Source organism: Pseudophryne corroboree, chromosome 9, assembly GCF_028390025.1.
Source record: "Pseudophryne corroboree isolate aPseCor3 chromosome 9, aPseCor3.hap2, whole genome shotgun sequence".
NCBI lineage: Eukaryota > Metazoa > Chordata > Amphibia > Anura > Myobatrachidae > Pseudophryne > Pseudophryne corroboree.
In genome coordinates, this window is record NC_086452.1 from 429,444,579 (window position 1) to 429,460,301 (window position 15,723).

At 44.7% G+C, this 15,723-nt stretch overlaps 1 protein-coding gene and 1 long non-coding RNA gene across 5 annotated transcripts in view; one reads left to right on the top strand and one right to left on the bottom strand.

The window, feature by feature from the left end:
- PLXNB1 (plexin B1) overlaps positions 1–15,723 on the bottom strand; it is a 332,504-nt gene that overhangs the window by 157,091 nt on the left and 159,690 nt on the right. Inside the window, exon 1 of one of the 4 annotated variants that reach the window (XM_063941020.1) lies at positions 12,435–12,554. The exons of the other annotated variants lie outside the window; for them this stretch is intronic. The gene's annotated coding sequence lies outside the window, so the exon portion shown is untranslated. Of the gene's footprint in view, positions 1–12,434; positions 12,555–15,723 lie in introns of those variants that run through there. 4 annotated transcript variants of the gene reach the window in all.
- Positions 12,063–14,051, top strand: LOC134958423 (uncharacterized). The gene is made up of 2 exons (XR_010187000.1): positions 12,063–12,152; positions 13,716–14,051. It is a non-coding gene; the product is annotated as an uncharacterized LOC134958423 (long non-coding RNA).

Consider the following 15,723-nt stretch of genomic DNA (forward strand, 5'->3'; position numbering starts at 1 on the left):
ATAGGGTTAAATCCGTGTGTTTTGTCTATCTGCCTGTCTATTCATTATATATTAATGCTGTTTATGGGAAGGGTGGAACAATTATTCAATCAATTGTTTCTTTAATTACAGTAAAAAGTAACACTGATCCCGGGGCGGTACTGAGTGTATCCGTCCAATATAATCCACTTATTTTAACACACATTTACTAAGTGTTGCTCTTAGCTGGAATGCTGCTTTTGTATGTCCTTAGTGATGGGGATTATCTCTGCAGCTTATGGTAAACATTTTTTTTTTCTAAAGGAATCCATAGTAGTAATTATTTCTTTGACAATCTGTCCTAAACTACCTTGTGTGTACAGGGATATACAGCTTTTTTTGGGTGGCACTTTTTATATATTTTTTTTTTTACAGGAATATACAGATTTATTTTTTCTGGGTTAATGCAATAGCACCATTCACTGAGATTAGGAAAGTAAAAGGCATCCACAGAAAGGTATGGGTGCAATATCTAAGGTTACGGAACCTTGGGAACAAGACCTTGGGATCGCATTGGAGGATGTGGGTTGATCTCACATGTAAAGTTGCTAAGGCCTCCATTAATAATGACAAAGAGGTGTATCTTGACAGACGGCAGGATGCTAAGAAAGTGATCAGATGTGCAAAGGCAGAAGCTGAGGAGAAAATGGCCCAGTCAGTAGATAAACGGGGCAAAACTTTTTTTAAGTATATAAATGAAAGGAGAAAATCAAATGGAGGAATAATAAGACTTAAGACAGAGAGTGAGAATTTGGTGGAGGGAGACAAGGCAATAGCTGATCACCTAAATAATTATTTTTGCTCAGTATTTACTACAGAAGGAGAAGGGAAAGGGTCACAGTTAAGCTGCAAGGACATTCATAAAAATAAGGTAGATGAAACTACATTTACAGAGGAGAAGGTCTAACAGAACTTTCAAAACTAAAAGTGGAAAAACCAATGGGGCCAGATGGGATACACCCAAGGATACTAAAAGAGCTAAAAGATGTGCTGGTGGCACCATGAACAGAATTATTTAACCAGTCACTAAATACAGGTGCCATTCCAGAGGACTGGAAAAGAGCGAATGTGGTTCCACTGTACAAAAGTGGAAGCAAGGAAGAAGCAATTAACTACAGACCAGTAAGCCTTACATCAGTAGTAGGGAAAGTAATGGAAAAACTATTAAAAGAAAGAGTTGTGGAATATCTTAAATCAAACAACTTACAAGATCATGCCAAACAAATCTTATTGACTTTTTTTGACTCTGTGATGAAAATAATAGATTCAATGGGGAGCTGTAGATGTAGCATATCTAGACTTTAGTAAGGCATTTGACACTGTCCCACATCGCAGACTGCTAAATAAACTTGAAAGTGTGGGGGTGGATTATAAAACAGTTAAATGGATAAGAACCTGGTTGCAGGATAGGAAACAGACAGTTGTAGTAAATGAAGTGCAATCTTTGGAAAGAAATGTTACCAGTGGAGTACCCCAGGGATCTGTACTTGGACCAGTTCTCTTTAATATCTTTGTTGGTGACATTGCAAATGGTATTAAAGGGAAAGTATGCCTTTTTGCAGATGAAACAAAGATTTGCAACAGGGTAGACACACCGGCAGGGGTAAAACAAATGATTGATGACCTAGCTAGGCTTGAGAAATGGTCAAGAACATGGCAACTACAGTTTAATGCTAAAAAATGCAAAATCATGCACTTGGGTCTCAAAAACCCAAAAGCTAAATATAGTATCAAGGGTACTATAATGGAAACTACTGAAGACGAAAGGGATTTAGGAGTCACTATTTCAAGTGACTTAAAGGCATGAAAGCAATGCAACAAAGCAATGAGAAAGACAAGTCAGATGCTTGGTTGCATAGGGAGAGGAATCAGTAGCAGGAAAAAATAAGTAATAATGCCACTGTATAGGTCATTGGTACGGCCTCATCTTGAATACTGTGTCCAGTTCTGGAGACCATATCTCCAGAAGGATATAAATACATTAGAGAGTGTACAAAGAAGGGCAACTAAAATGGTGCATGACCTACATCACGAAACTTACCCGAAAAGGCTAAAAGATCTTAACATGTATCGTATGGAGGAGAGAAGGGAAAGGGGGGACATGATAGAAACTTTCAAATATACCAAGGGTTTTAACAAAGTTCAGGAGGGAAACATTCTTCAAAGGAAGAGGAGTATTAGAACTCAAGGACATACACTAAATCTGGAGGGAGGCAGGTTCAGGGGAAAGCTAAGGAAAACTTACTTCACAGAAACGGTAGTGGACAAGTGGAATAGCCTCCCATCAAACATGCTTGGGATAGGCATATCAATATCCTTACAAAGAATTAAGGTTCAGAAAGGGTTGAGATTACCTAAAGGATAAAAAAGGGGCAGACTAGATGGGCCAAGTGGTTCTTATCTGCCTTGGTGTAACTGTGGGATGGTTGGTACATTCTGACATTTGCTGGGAGTGTCCTATGATCGAGCAGTTCTGGTAGCACAAATTACCTCTTGCACAGTTTTAGTGTTCAGTGTGGGTATAGGGGGCTTCATTCAGATGTGGTTAGAGTAGATATCTCTGCTGCGTACACAGAAACAACAGTGATAGCACTAATGTGGTCATGCAGCAGGAGACGTCACACCTCCTGCTGTATTGTGGATTCTAGCTGCATCCTAGGACAGTATCATTGGCCAGTTGCGTGACCCATGGGGATGCACAAGCTGGCCATCGCATGACTTACCAAGAGGCCAAGAACTCTCCATCCTCTGACAGAGATCCTGGCCTTGTCTCTCCCCCGCAATGGCGACAGCACACCCCTCTGTTTGGAGACAATGAGGGGTAATTCAGACCTGATCGCTACTGTGTGCCTACGCACAGCCGGCAATCAGGTCCAAACTGCACATGCGTATGCACCGCAATACGCAGGTGCGTCGCACGGGTACAAAGCAGATCGCCGCTAAGTGATGGGATTGCGCAACGGATCCGTTTGCACGGGCGATCGCAAGGAGATTGACAGTAAGAAGGCGTTTGCGGGTGCCAACTGACCGATTTCAGGGAGTGTCTGGAAAAACGCAGGCGTGTCCATGCAGGGAGGGTTCCTGACATCAATTCCAGTCCCGGACAGGCTGATGTGATCGCAGCGGCTGATTAAGTCCCGGGCTGTGCAGAGACAGCACAAAATCTGTTTCTACAGCTCTGCTACACATGCGTTCGCACACCTGCACAGCGAAAATACACTACCCCTGTAGGCGGAGACTATCTGATCGCAGCAGTGCAAAAATCGCTTGCTAGCGATCAGGTGTGAATTAGGCCCAACGAGGCCATCAGTCCTTTGCAGAATGCAGCGGACTAACAACCATACCTGAATCAGGCCCAGGTGCTGATCAGTGAGGAGGACAGATTTTAATCTTCTAGTACAAAATAGCACATGTACAGCTACAGTAGCCGTAGCGATACATCACATCTATAATTATTCCCATCAAAAATTAAAATATGCCTGTCTCACGAATCAGCACCCTGCACTTAGAGTGAACACTAGATTCTGGTAACCCATTGGTGCTGCGACTACAGATGTGTCCTCATACACCACTGCCGTAGTCGCGCCCTGCTCAGCGCGACAGGTGCCATGCGACTCAGCTTACACAGAGTGTCTTTTTTGTAGTGATGAGCGGATTCGGTTTTACTCGGTTCTCAAAACCGAATCTTATTGGCTCACTGATGTCACGTGTTTTGGATAGCCAATAAGATTCGGTTTTGAGAACCGAGTAAAACAGAGTAAAACCGAATCCGCTCATCACTACTTTTTTGCGTCTTAATGTGATGTGAGAAAACTGCTTAATGAGACTGCACTGATCAATGTATGATGGCCCTCATTCCGAGTTGTTCGCTCGTAAGGCGATTTTAGCAGAGTTACACACGCTAAGCCGCCGCCTACTGGGAGTGAATCTTAGCTTCTTAAAATTGCGAACGATGTATTCGCAATATTGCGATTACAAACTACTTAGCAGTTTCAGAGTAGCTTCAGACTTACTCGGCATCTGCGATCAGTTCACTGCTTGTCGTTCCTGGTTTGACGTCATAAACACACCCAGCGTTCGCCCAGACACTCCTCCGTTTCTCCAGCCACTCCCGCGTTTTTTCCGGAAACGGTAGCGTTTTTATCCACACGCCCATAAAACGCCGTGTTTCCGCCCAGTAACACCCATTTCCTGTCAATCACACTACGATCGCCGGAGCGAAGAAAAAGCCGTGAGTAAAAAAACTATCTTCATAGCAAAATTACTTGGCGCAGTCGCAGTGCGAACATTGCGCATGCGTACTAAGCAGAAAAACGCTGCGATGCGAAGAAAATTACTGAGCGAACGACTCGGAATGAGGGCCGATGTGCGACACTTGCATATCTGTGCGAGTCTGCATGTGTAGAGGAAGTGCTACAATGCAGAGGCCGTGGCTTTTTTTTTTTCACGCAAAGTTCCATTGTGCTTCATCTTCGACTGCCGGGATTTTGAGCGCAAATTGTAACGGTCTTAACTGGCATGGTCAGTTTACATCCGACCACGCCACCCCACAGATATGCATAATATTATATTTAAATATTTTAAACATTACTTTTTAAACTTTATTAAATAAAAAATAAACAATGTTGTGAAAGGTTTTGAAGGGAAAAAAAATCGTCAGTTAAAGTGGTTAAAGTAAAGTTGCTAGACTATACTACTAGGCGTCTCTTCTACCAGGTGTCTTGCGTCAGGATGCAGTTAAGTTACCGGCTGTCAGGATCCTGGTGGTCAGGAGACCGCTGCCGGAATCCCGACAGCCGTCAAAATGCAGCTGGTCAGAATCTCAACCAAAGCTCCCAGATCCCACTAGGGTGGTGGTCCACGCCACCACCTGAGGGGAAATATAATAGTGTGGCGAGCACCGGTATTACATACCGGACCCCTTGCGACACAGCCCGTATGGAGGCTAGGTGTACGAGGGGGAACAGTATGAGATCCCGGCGGTCAGTAGACCGGCGCCGGGATCCCAACGGTCAGCGCAGTGTGTGCCCCTTCGGTCGCCACAGGTCGCCCATTCCCTCTCAGGTGGTGGCACTAGCTGGAATCCACAACAGGCAACATCAATGCCACTGTATATATCTCAATAACCTTCCTAATGCCAGCTGTTGTCAGGTCTTCTATCAGTGCCAGTAAGAACCAGCCTCAGTCCCATCTTACTTCCTGGCAATCCCTCTACCATTGACAAGACGCGTTGGCACGGGTTATTTGTCCTTCAAATCCATTTCAACATCCCCAACTTTCCATCTCTTAAGAGCTGTTAATTAACATTAATTTACATCTTTTTTTGTCTATGAAGTGTCTACCAATTTATCGGAAACAGCATCAATGACTGTACTACAAATGTCCTTGCTGTCTTTGCTGCTGGTGAGGGATAGCCCTGCACAATGCAAGCCAGGTCTGAGTCTGGTGACTGAGCAAAGGGTGGTCAGTAACTATGATGGAGGTCCAAAGTACCTGTTCACAACTAGAGGGTAATATACTGGACATAGGGGGTAATTCCAAGTTGATCGCAGCAGGATCTTTGTTAGCAGTTGGGCAAAACCATGTACACTGCAGGGGAGGCAGATATAACATGTGCAGAGAGAGTTAGATTTGGGTGTGGTGTATTCAAACTGAAATCTAAATTGAAGTGTAAAAATAAAGCAGCCAGTATTTACCTGCACAGAAACAAAATAACCCACCCAAATCTAACTCTCTCTGCACATGTTATATCTGCCTCCCCTGCAGTGCACATGGTTTTGCCCAATTGCTAACAAACTTGCTGCTGCGATCAACTCAGAATTACCCCCATAGCTCGTCTTCTACACAGACCGGAAATTTTCAAAATACTTATTTTGATTGGTTACTGAACCTTCAGAGTTATCAAATTATTTCTGTAAGATAAATGGAAATATGGCTATATACTGTAATTGGTCAGAAGTGTACTTTATGAATTGTCTGCAGCCTACTACGTCCTTAATGATTTATCCACATCTAGATAGGCACTAGTGAGCATGGCATACAATCGGCAGAAGACCAGATATGCACTAATGAGCAGGGCTCTTTCTCATACAATCGGCAGAAGACCAGATATGCACTAATGAGCAGGGCTCTCTCTCATACAATCGGCAGAAGACCAGATATGCACTAATGAGCAGGGCTCTCTCTCATACAATCGGCAGAAGACCAGATATGCACTAATGAGCAGGGCTCTTTCTCATACAATCGGCAGAAGACCAGATATGCACTAGTGAGCAGGGCTCTCTCTCATACAATCGGCAGAAGACCAGATATGCACTAATGAGCAGGGCTCTCTCTCATACAATCGGCAGAAGACCAGATATGCACTAGTGAGCAGGGCTCTCCTCTCATACAATCGGCAGAAGACCAGATATGCACTAATGAGCAGGGCTCTCTCTCATACAATCGGCAGAAGACCAGGTATGCACTAATGACCAGGGCACTCTCATACAATCGGCAGAAGACCAGATATGCACTAGTGAGCAGGGCTCTCTCTCATACAATCGGCAGAAGACCAGATATGCACTAGTGAGCAGGGCTCTCTCTCATACAATCGGCAGAAGACCAGATATGCACTAATGAGCAGGGCTCTCTCTCATACAATCGGCAGAAGACCAGATATGTACTAATGAGCAGGGCTCTCTCTCATACAAACGGCAGAAGACCAGATATGCACTAGTGAGCAGGGCTCTTTCTCATACACCACTAGGGAACCAGTAAGCCAAAAGGGAGCCGGGCAGTTTCTTATGCACCAGTGAAATACCATATAGGCATTAATGACCATTTTCTACCGCGCATTTTCTCATAAACCAGTAGATCAGACAAGGGCACTTTGTACACAGTAGAAGAGCAGATAGACACCTGTGAGTAGGACACTAACTCATGTACGGGAAAAAGACTAGATAAGCACTAATGAGCGGGCACTTTGTATACACTGGAATAGCAGATAGGCACTAGTGTCGGGGCACTTTCTCATACATTAGAAGAACAGACAGGCACTAGCGAGCAGGGCATTTCTTTTATATACTAGATTACTAGAATGATAGGCACTAGTGAGCAGGGCACTTGCACATATACTAGAAGAACAGACAGGCACTAGTGAGCAGGGCACATTCTCATACATCAGTAGAAGACCAGATAAGCACTTGTGAGCAGGGCGCTATCTCATACACTAGAAGAACAAACAGGCACTAGTGAGCAGGGCACATTCTCATACATAAGTAGAAGACCAGATAAGCACTTGTGAGCAGGGCGCTTTCTCATACACTAGAAGAACAGACAGGCACTAGCGAGCAGGGCATTTCTTTTATATACTAGATAACTAGAATGATAGGCACTAGTGAGCAGGGCACTTGCACATATACTAGAAGAACAGACAGGCACTAGCGAGCAGGGCATTTCTTTTATATACTAGATAACTAGAATGATAGGCACTAGTGAGCAGGGCACTTGCACATATACTAGAAGAACAGACAGGCACTAGTGAGCAGGGCACATTCTCATACATCAGTAGAAGACCAGATAAGCACTTGTGAGCAGGGCGCTATCTCATACACTAGAAGAACAAACAGGCACTAGTGAGCAGGGCACATTCTCACACTGTACATCAGTAGAAGACCAGATTGATTGTGGGGGGGGGGGGGGGGGGGGGTGACCTTTAATACAACTTTGTCTTGACTTTTCAGAAAGAGAGTTTACAGGAGGCTAGTATTACATTTACAGGACATTATTACTACATTTGGTTACATTTAGTCACCCTGTACACATTGGAGCACGCTTTTCAGAGGAAGCATAGTGAAGCCACTGCTAGTCCCAGGGATTTGTTAGACAGAACACTGAGTCACTTTGACAGAGAACCTGAGGAAAATATACACCTGGGGCAATATCAGAAAGCCATCGCTGAGACATCTGTAAGCTGTACATCTATGTGCCGTGAGTCCCAGTCCAACACTGCAGCGCGCATACACAAGAAGACTCAAGACTGTAAGTTTCCTTAGCGGCAGTAATCACTACCAGAGGGCACCTTCCACATAAAAAATAAACTGTTAGCTGGAATCACAGTCACCAATAAATATTAAGACTGTAGGCACTTTAGCCCAGGGACGGTAATGCATCTCATCTTTCTGCTTGTAAAGATGTCTCATTAGGGAATAGCTGTCTAATGTTTAAACATAAGATTACAAGCGGCTGTGAGCAGAATCTCTGTGAAAGGCTCTGGCAATGCAGCGCCTAAGTTCCAGCTTTCCGATCAATCTGTCTCTGCCAGGCAGCTATGGTGACAGTAGTACTGTGTTATGTCTCCTGCCACCGGGTGTGGTTCATCAAATCGACAGTATCTAGGTCGACAATGTTTAGGTCGACAGTCACTAGGTCGACAGGGATTCTAGGTCGACATGTGCTAGGTCGACAGGTCAAAATGTCGACATAAGGTTTTCTTTTTTTTTTGTGTCGTTTTCTTCGTAGAGTGACCGGGATCCCAAATTAGTGCACCGCGTCCCCTCGCCATGCTTCGGGCATGGTGCCTTCGCTCCGCTACCGCTTCGCTCGGCACAGATTACCGTTCCAATCGTAGTCCACGTGGGTCGTTAAGTATGAAAAGGTTAAAAAAAAAAAATTTTTTTTTTTAAAAACTCATGTCGACATTTAGACCTGTCGACCTAGAAACCCTGTCGACCTTCCATCCATGTCGACCTAGTGACTGTCGACCTATAGTGGTCGACCTAAACATTGTTGACCTAGACAGTGTCGATCTTCAGACCGGATCCCCCTGCCACCACGGAGCCACAAGACAGCACAGATACATAACTATTATACAGAGGTGGCACCCCTTGATTTTTTATTTTTTACTTTTACTGACAAGTGTATAAAAATTTAGTGTTGTTTGGCTATTTTTACTGACACACTATTATGCTATGTTAAAATGTGGCCACAAACGAAAACAAATACAGAATCTACAATAAAAGGAAGATCAGTGTCTGTAAGAAAAGGTCCGCAACACTACACAACCTTAAAGTATTAGGGGTCTATTTACTAAGCCTTGGATGGAGATAAATCCAATGGAGATAAAGGGGGTAATTCCGACCCGATCGCTCGCTGCAGTTTGTCGCAGCGCAGCGATCGGGTCAGAACTGCGCCGGCGCCACAGTACGCCGGCGCATGGCAGCTTTCGTTACCTAGTGATCGCCTCTGAGACAGAGGCGGTCGCTAGGCGGGAGGGGGCTGAACGGCGGCGTTAAGCCGCCGTTTAGGGGGAGCTGTCCAGCCAACGTAGGCGTGGCCGGACCGTTGGGGGGGGGGTGGGCCGCGGCGGCTGCGTGACGTGTCACGCAGCCGCTTCGGCCAGCGAGAGCTACAAGCAACTCCCGGCCAGCCGCAGGAGCTGCGCTGGCCGGGAGTTACTCCTCAAATACAAAAGCATTGCGTCTGTGCAAAGCTTTTGTATTTGTGCGGGGGGGGCCAGCACTGACATGCGGGGCGGACTAGCCCTGTGCTGGGCATCCCCCCGCATGTCTGAGTTAACGATCGTAGCTGTGCTAAACTTAGCACAGCTACGATCAACTCGGAATGACCCCCAAAGTCCCAGCCAATCGGCTCCTAACTGCCATGTCACAGGCTGGGTTTGAAAAATGACAGTTAGGAGCCGATTGGCTGGGACTTTATCTGCGTTGGATTGGTCTCCATCCAAGGCTTAGTAAATAGACCTCTTTGTGTGTTAATTCTGTGCAAATTACTATAGTATCAGGTAGATATCTGACATTTACTGATTTCTGCTTTCCTCTCTTACTGATGAATATGAAATGTAGCATATACAGGTTGAGTATCCCATATCCAAATATTCCGAAATACGGAATATTCCGAAATACGGACTTGTTTGAGTGAGAGTGAGATAGTGAAACCTTTGTCTTCTGATGGCTCAATGTACACAAACTTTGTTTAATACACAAAGTTATTAAAAATATTGTATTACATGACCTTCAGGCTGTGTGTATAAGGTGTATATGAAACATAAATGAATTGTGTGAATGTACACACTTTGTTTAAAGCACAAAGTTTTTAAAAATATTTGCTAAAATTACCTTCAGGCTGTGTGTATAAGGTGTATATGAAACATAAATGCAATCTGTGCTTAGACTTGGGTCCCATCACCATGATATCTCATTATGGTATGCAATTATTCCAAAATACGGAAAAATCCGATATCCAAAATACCTCTGGTCCCAAGCATTTTGGATAAGGAATACTCAACCTGTAGTTGGTTTTTTTTAGTTTTTTTTTACTGAATATCTGCAAATTTACAGATGGTTGCGACCGGTTCTGATTATTGCTCAGGGGGGGTCATTCCGAGTTGTTCGCTCGCAAGCTGCTTTTAGCAGCTTTGCACACGCTAAGCCGCCGCCTACTGGGAGTGAATCTTAGCTTATCAAAATTGCGAACGAAAGATTCGCAATATTGCGATAAGACATCTCTGTGCAGTTTCTGAGTAACTCGAGACTTACTCAGCATCTGCGATCAGTTCAGTGCTTGTCGTTCCTGGTTTGACGTCACAAACACACCCAGCGTTCGCCCAGACACTCCTCCGTTTCTCCAGCCACTCCCGCGTTTTTCCCAGAAACGGTAGCGTTTTTTCACACACACCCATAAAACGGCCAGTTTCCGCCCAGAAACACCCACTTCCTGTCAATCACATTACGATCATCAGAACGAGGAAAAAACCGTGAGTAAAATTCCTAACTGCATAGCAAATTTACTTGGCGCAGTCGCAGTGCGGACATTGCGCATGCGCACTAAGCGGAAAATCGCTGCGATGCGAAGAAATTTACAGAGCGAACAACTCGGAAGAACCCCAGTGTGTGCACAGAACCCAAGGATGACTGTTGTTGGAAAACCAGTCGAAATGGGAGTGCTGGGCAACGTTCATTGGTAAGCCAATGTTGTGCAGCAAATGCAGCGTCTACATAATCAATCTAACGACCTGCAAGTAAATAAAATTACCTCAATGATCTGTAGGTAAATATATCAGTTAAATAGGAACAATAAGAGTGTATGGTACAGTATATACTGGAAAGCGGATGTTCTCTGGACTGTTTCTGATGTCAGAAAAAAATATATTGTGGATCGTTCCTGTTATCTTTCAGGTGTGTAGTTAAGGGGCACCAAGAGGGACCGATTACCTGAGCAAGGGCTTGTGGGAGGTGCCCGGAGCTGGGTATAGTATTTTGTCAATGTATTTGGCTACGCTCACCCCACTACCCCAGACTCAATGATCTCTCAACAGCCCTGGTTTACTTAGCTTTAGTGTGTTTAATATGGAATGTCGTATGTAAAGGAAGCAACATTCACATATGGGGGACGATCTATTAAGCCTTAGAGAGTGATAAAGTCAAGAGAGATAAAGTACTAGCCAATCAGCTCCTGTCATGTGACAGGCTATGTTTGAAAATAGCAGTTAGGAGCTGATTGGTTGGTACTGTAGTTTATCTCTCTCCACTTTCTCACTTTTGAAGGCTTAGTACATCTGCCTATACATATTTGTATATATGACTTCCTGGTAGACAGAACAGGACATCCTGAACTATTAAAGCATCACAGGCAAATATATAAAAAGGATTATGAACTTTATGGCAACACTCTACAGTGGTCTAGTGGAGGATCTGCAACGTGACATGAGCTGGAACTTTAAGGATTTACATATTTATAGCAATTTTGAGTCTTTGACACCATGGGGGCCGATGCAGAGTTGAACACAAGACCACTTGGAAGACGGATCTTGCATTATTTTGCCCGCACATACTCCGAAGGCATACGCAATTTCTAAACATGCAGTCTCCACGTGCAGTGGACACATACTGGCTTGCGATCTCCACGTGTGGTTGACACATACTGACCTACAGTCCGGGGAGATTAGGCAAGGCACTCGAAATTCAGGTGGCTCCCCCTGGAACCCAAAAAGTGTGGGCAAGTCGCCTGGAAGCCGCTCACTTCCCAAGTGAAGTGGTCAGTCCGGGCAGCCGTTGCCATGATTCGGAGAGGGAGCAGCCAGAAAGTTGGAAACATGGGTTAAATGGGCGTTCGTGCATAGGCAAAGCTTAGTGAGGGTGAGTAGTGGGCATTGTGGGCTATGCAGACTTGTGTGCGTGTGTAAATATGCCTGTTTTCGGGCACTGATAAGGACAGCTATGTAACCAAGGGGCCGGTCCGACCTGATCGCTAGACTGCGGTTTTTCACAGCCTGCGTTCAGAACTGAACTGCGCATGCACCGCAATACGCAGGTGCGACTGACCGCGCAACAGGGATTGCCGGCCAGTGGCGGGATGGTGTGAAATTTCCGAACGCAAGGAGATTGACAGGAAGAAGGCGTTTGTGGGTGGCAACTGACCGTTTTCAGGGAGTGGCTGGAAAAACGCAGGCGTGTCCAAGCGTTTGTAGGGAGGGTTCCTGACGTCAATTCCGGTCCCGGACAGGCTGATGTGATCGCAGCGGCTGAGAAAGTCCTGGGCTGCGCGGTTTGTACAGCTCTGCTACACATGGGGCCTAATTCTGAGTTGATCGCAGCAGCAAATTTTTTAGCAGTTGGGCAAAACCATGTGCACTGCAGGGGGGACAAATATAACATGTGCAGAGAGAGTTAGATTTGGGTGGGGTGTGTTCAAACTGAAATCTAAATTGCAGTGTAAAAATAAAGCAGCCAGTATTTACCCTGCACACAAACAAAATAACCCACCCAAATCTAACTCTCTCTGCACATGTTATATCTGCCCCCCCTGCAGTGCACATGGTTTTGCCCAACTGCTAAAAAATTTCCTGCTGCGATCAACTCAGAATTACCCCCGTGGTTCACACACTTGCACAGCTAAAATACACTCTCCCTGTAGGCGGCAACTATCCGATCGCAGGGCTGCAAAAATTGCTGCCCAGCGATTACCCCCCAAATGCATAGATGCAGGAAGTCTGACTGCATTTATTTCCCTGCACATAATGAGAGTGCAATTACAGACGACTTGCGTTCAGTTCTGCATTGACCCTCATGACTCGCATCAGGGTTGAAAATAGTCCAAACACATTTATTATGTATCTTGCATGGAATTAAATGACCAAAAATAACTCCAAGTAATCGTCTGAGGGTGATGGTGGTGGTGTTGGGGCAAGTAAGGTCATGCTGGATGTCTTAAACACTAACTACAAAAGCGTACATTTACTAAAGCTTCTAAAAATGAGAAGTGGTGATGTTGCCTATAGCAACCAATTACATTTTAGCTATCATTTCACTATTGCATCCTGGAAAATGACAGAATCTGATTGGTTGCTAAGGGCAAAATCTCCACTTGTCTGTTTTAGAAGCGTTAGTAAATCTACCCCAAAAACCCTCAATCAGCCAATTTACAAAAGGCCATGCAACTTCAGCCCATGTAACTTCAATATGTTCAAATCGGACAAGGTAGGAGAATTTCTACACATATAATCCTGAATCTCACAAAATCTGACCACAATCTGATTTAATTCGCATGGCGCACACAGAAACCGCGCAGACAGCACCATGGTGTTAGAGACAGGAGCGCTGTCACTTTAAGGTGTCCTGAGAAGCGGGAATTGTGCTTTAATTCCCATTCTCTAGAGCTGAATAGGCCGCTGTTAAGATGTAATCCTCTCTCTTGTGTAGGAGTCAAAGGTTCTGGAGACTGGAAAGCAACCAGGCATGAAGGATTCAGCAATGGAGGCACTGGTTTCCCTGGGTGCAGGAATGTCACAGAGCAGTGAGGAGGAGGTGTAAAGAGGCTCCGGGAGCCCAGCTGAGCGGCTTAGAGTAAAACACGATGGAGAAATGGGAAAACATTCTATTAGCGGCCCCGTCTCCCATGACATTGCTGCGGCTGACGGAACTTCTTATCCCTCTGCAACAGCAGCATACTATAAAATAGTGCTTACATTGTAGCTTTATTTGCAATGTGTACAAGCAGAAAATAAATCAATAAAGCAAATAAAGTAACAAACACAATATATACAAATGTTAATACATTTACAAAAGATAAACCATTAATAATGTGTCACAATACAAAGAGAAATTCTAATAACCCATATACAATAGCAAACACGAAGGTGTACAATACAAAAGACAGAAGGCAGCTACTAACCATTATAAAACGCCAATCCTATTCTAGACTAGATACCACTAAAAAAATTCAGATCATCCCCCCCTCTGCCCAAAGAAACTCACCACCCCCAATTCAATTTAAGAGCACTCTTCTACCTCCAGAGTGTACAGTGGATAGACATACTATGGGGGGTATTCAATGCTTGTCGGATCCTTTCCGACGGAAAGGATCTGACAATGCAGTATTCCCGACAATGCCAATCCGACTTTTTTTTAAAGTCGGATTGACACAGTCGGAAACGGGGCTAAAACCTGTCTGATTTGGCTGCGGAATCCGACAAAACACGTGGATCCGCAGCTATTCCGCCGATACACGCGTTTTCCGACAAGTTGGAATTGCCGATTTGTCTGAAAAACGGCTGTGTGATTGAATAGATCGGAACAGTTTCCGACCTAAAAAAGTTGGAAACCACCGTCTTTCCGGCAAGACGGCAGTTCCAACTGCAATTGAATACACCCCACAGGGGTCAATTCATTGTCAGCCGCAATTGCACCTGCATTGCAACTATCCATACACTTTGTTTCATACCGTCACCACTGCATGCGCACACTTGTACCAGCTCTAGCGTTGGTGCAAGAGATACATTTGAAATCACACGAATCTCTGCGTGCGCACAACTCAGCAGCCCGTAGGTCCATCTACAAGTTCTGGACGCAACCTACCATAACCTAGCCTACACCTGTCACACCCTATTACATTCATGCACCAGAATATGGAGATGTGACGTCAGTGTCGGACTGGAGCATGAAGGGCCCGCCGGGGATATGCAGTGGTAGGGGCCCATGATTAGAGGTGTGGCCAGCCTCCAAAGGGGGTGTGGCCAGCCACCACAGAGGTTTGGCTAACCATTATAGAGTACCTGGTCTGAACTCCTTGATAATTTGTATAGTAATTAATGCTAGTGCATGCATGATAATGTGCCAGATTAATGACAGCAATGTACTGTAGAGAATACATCATAATCCTATGCAGTATAAGGTAACATGTATAATACATAATTCAAGTGCACAGTCTAGAACCTGATCCCTAGAGGAGGAGGGCCCCCAAGGCAGTGGGGCCTATCGGTGGTTTCCCCTGTCCGAGCTTGTGTGACGGGAAGGTTTATGACTAGGCTACAGAGCAAACACAGGATCCGTGGCAAAACAGACTGGCGTGCAAAAGTGCATCAGCCCCAGAATGTGGGGTTTCATAGGGATAAAAAAAAATACTGATTAGCTGCAAAGGGAATAGAGTTCAAAGCAATTATTATTTCACGTTGTAAAGCGGATATGGTGAACTATAGACTTAGAAGCAGACACTGAAATATAGAATAACTTAAGTGCTCGGAAATATTTCCTCTGCCAGAGGCAGCATTCATAGGATAAAATATTAGTGGTTTTCAAACCTGACTTTGCCAAAGTCCTATTAGATTTGAACTAATGACAATTCCTGTTCCAACGCAGGAGAATGCAGACCTCTGTAATATACCTCAGAACATTACGGATTTAAACTATAATGGGACAAAAAAAAAATCCT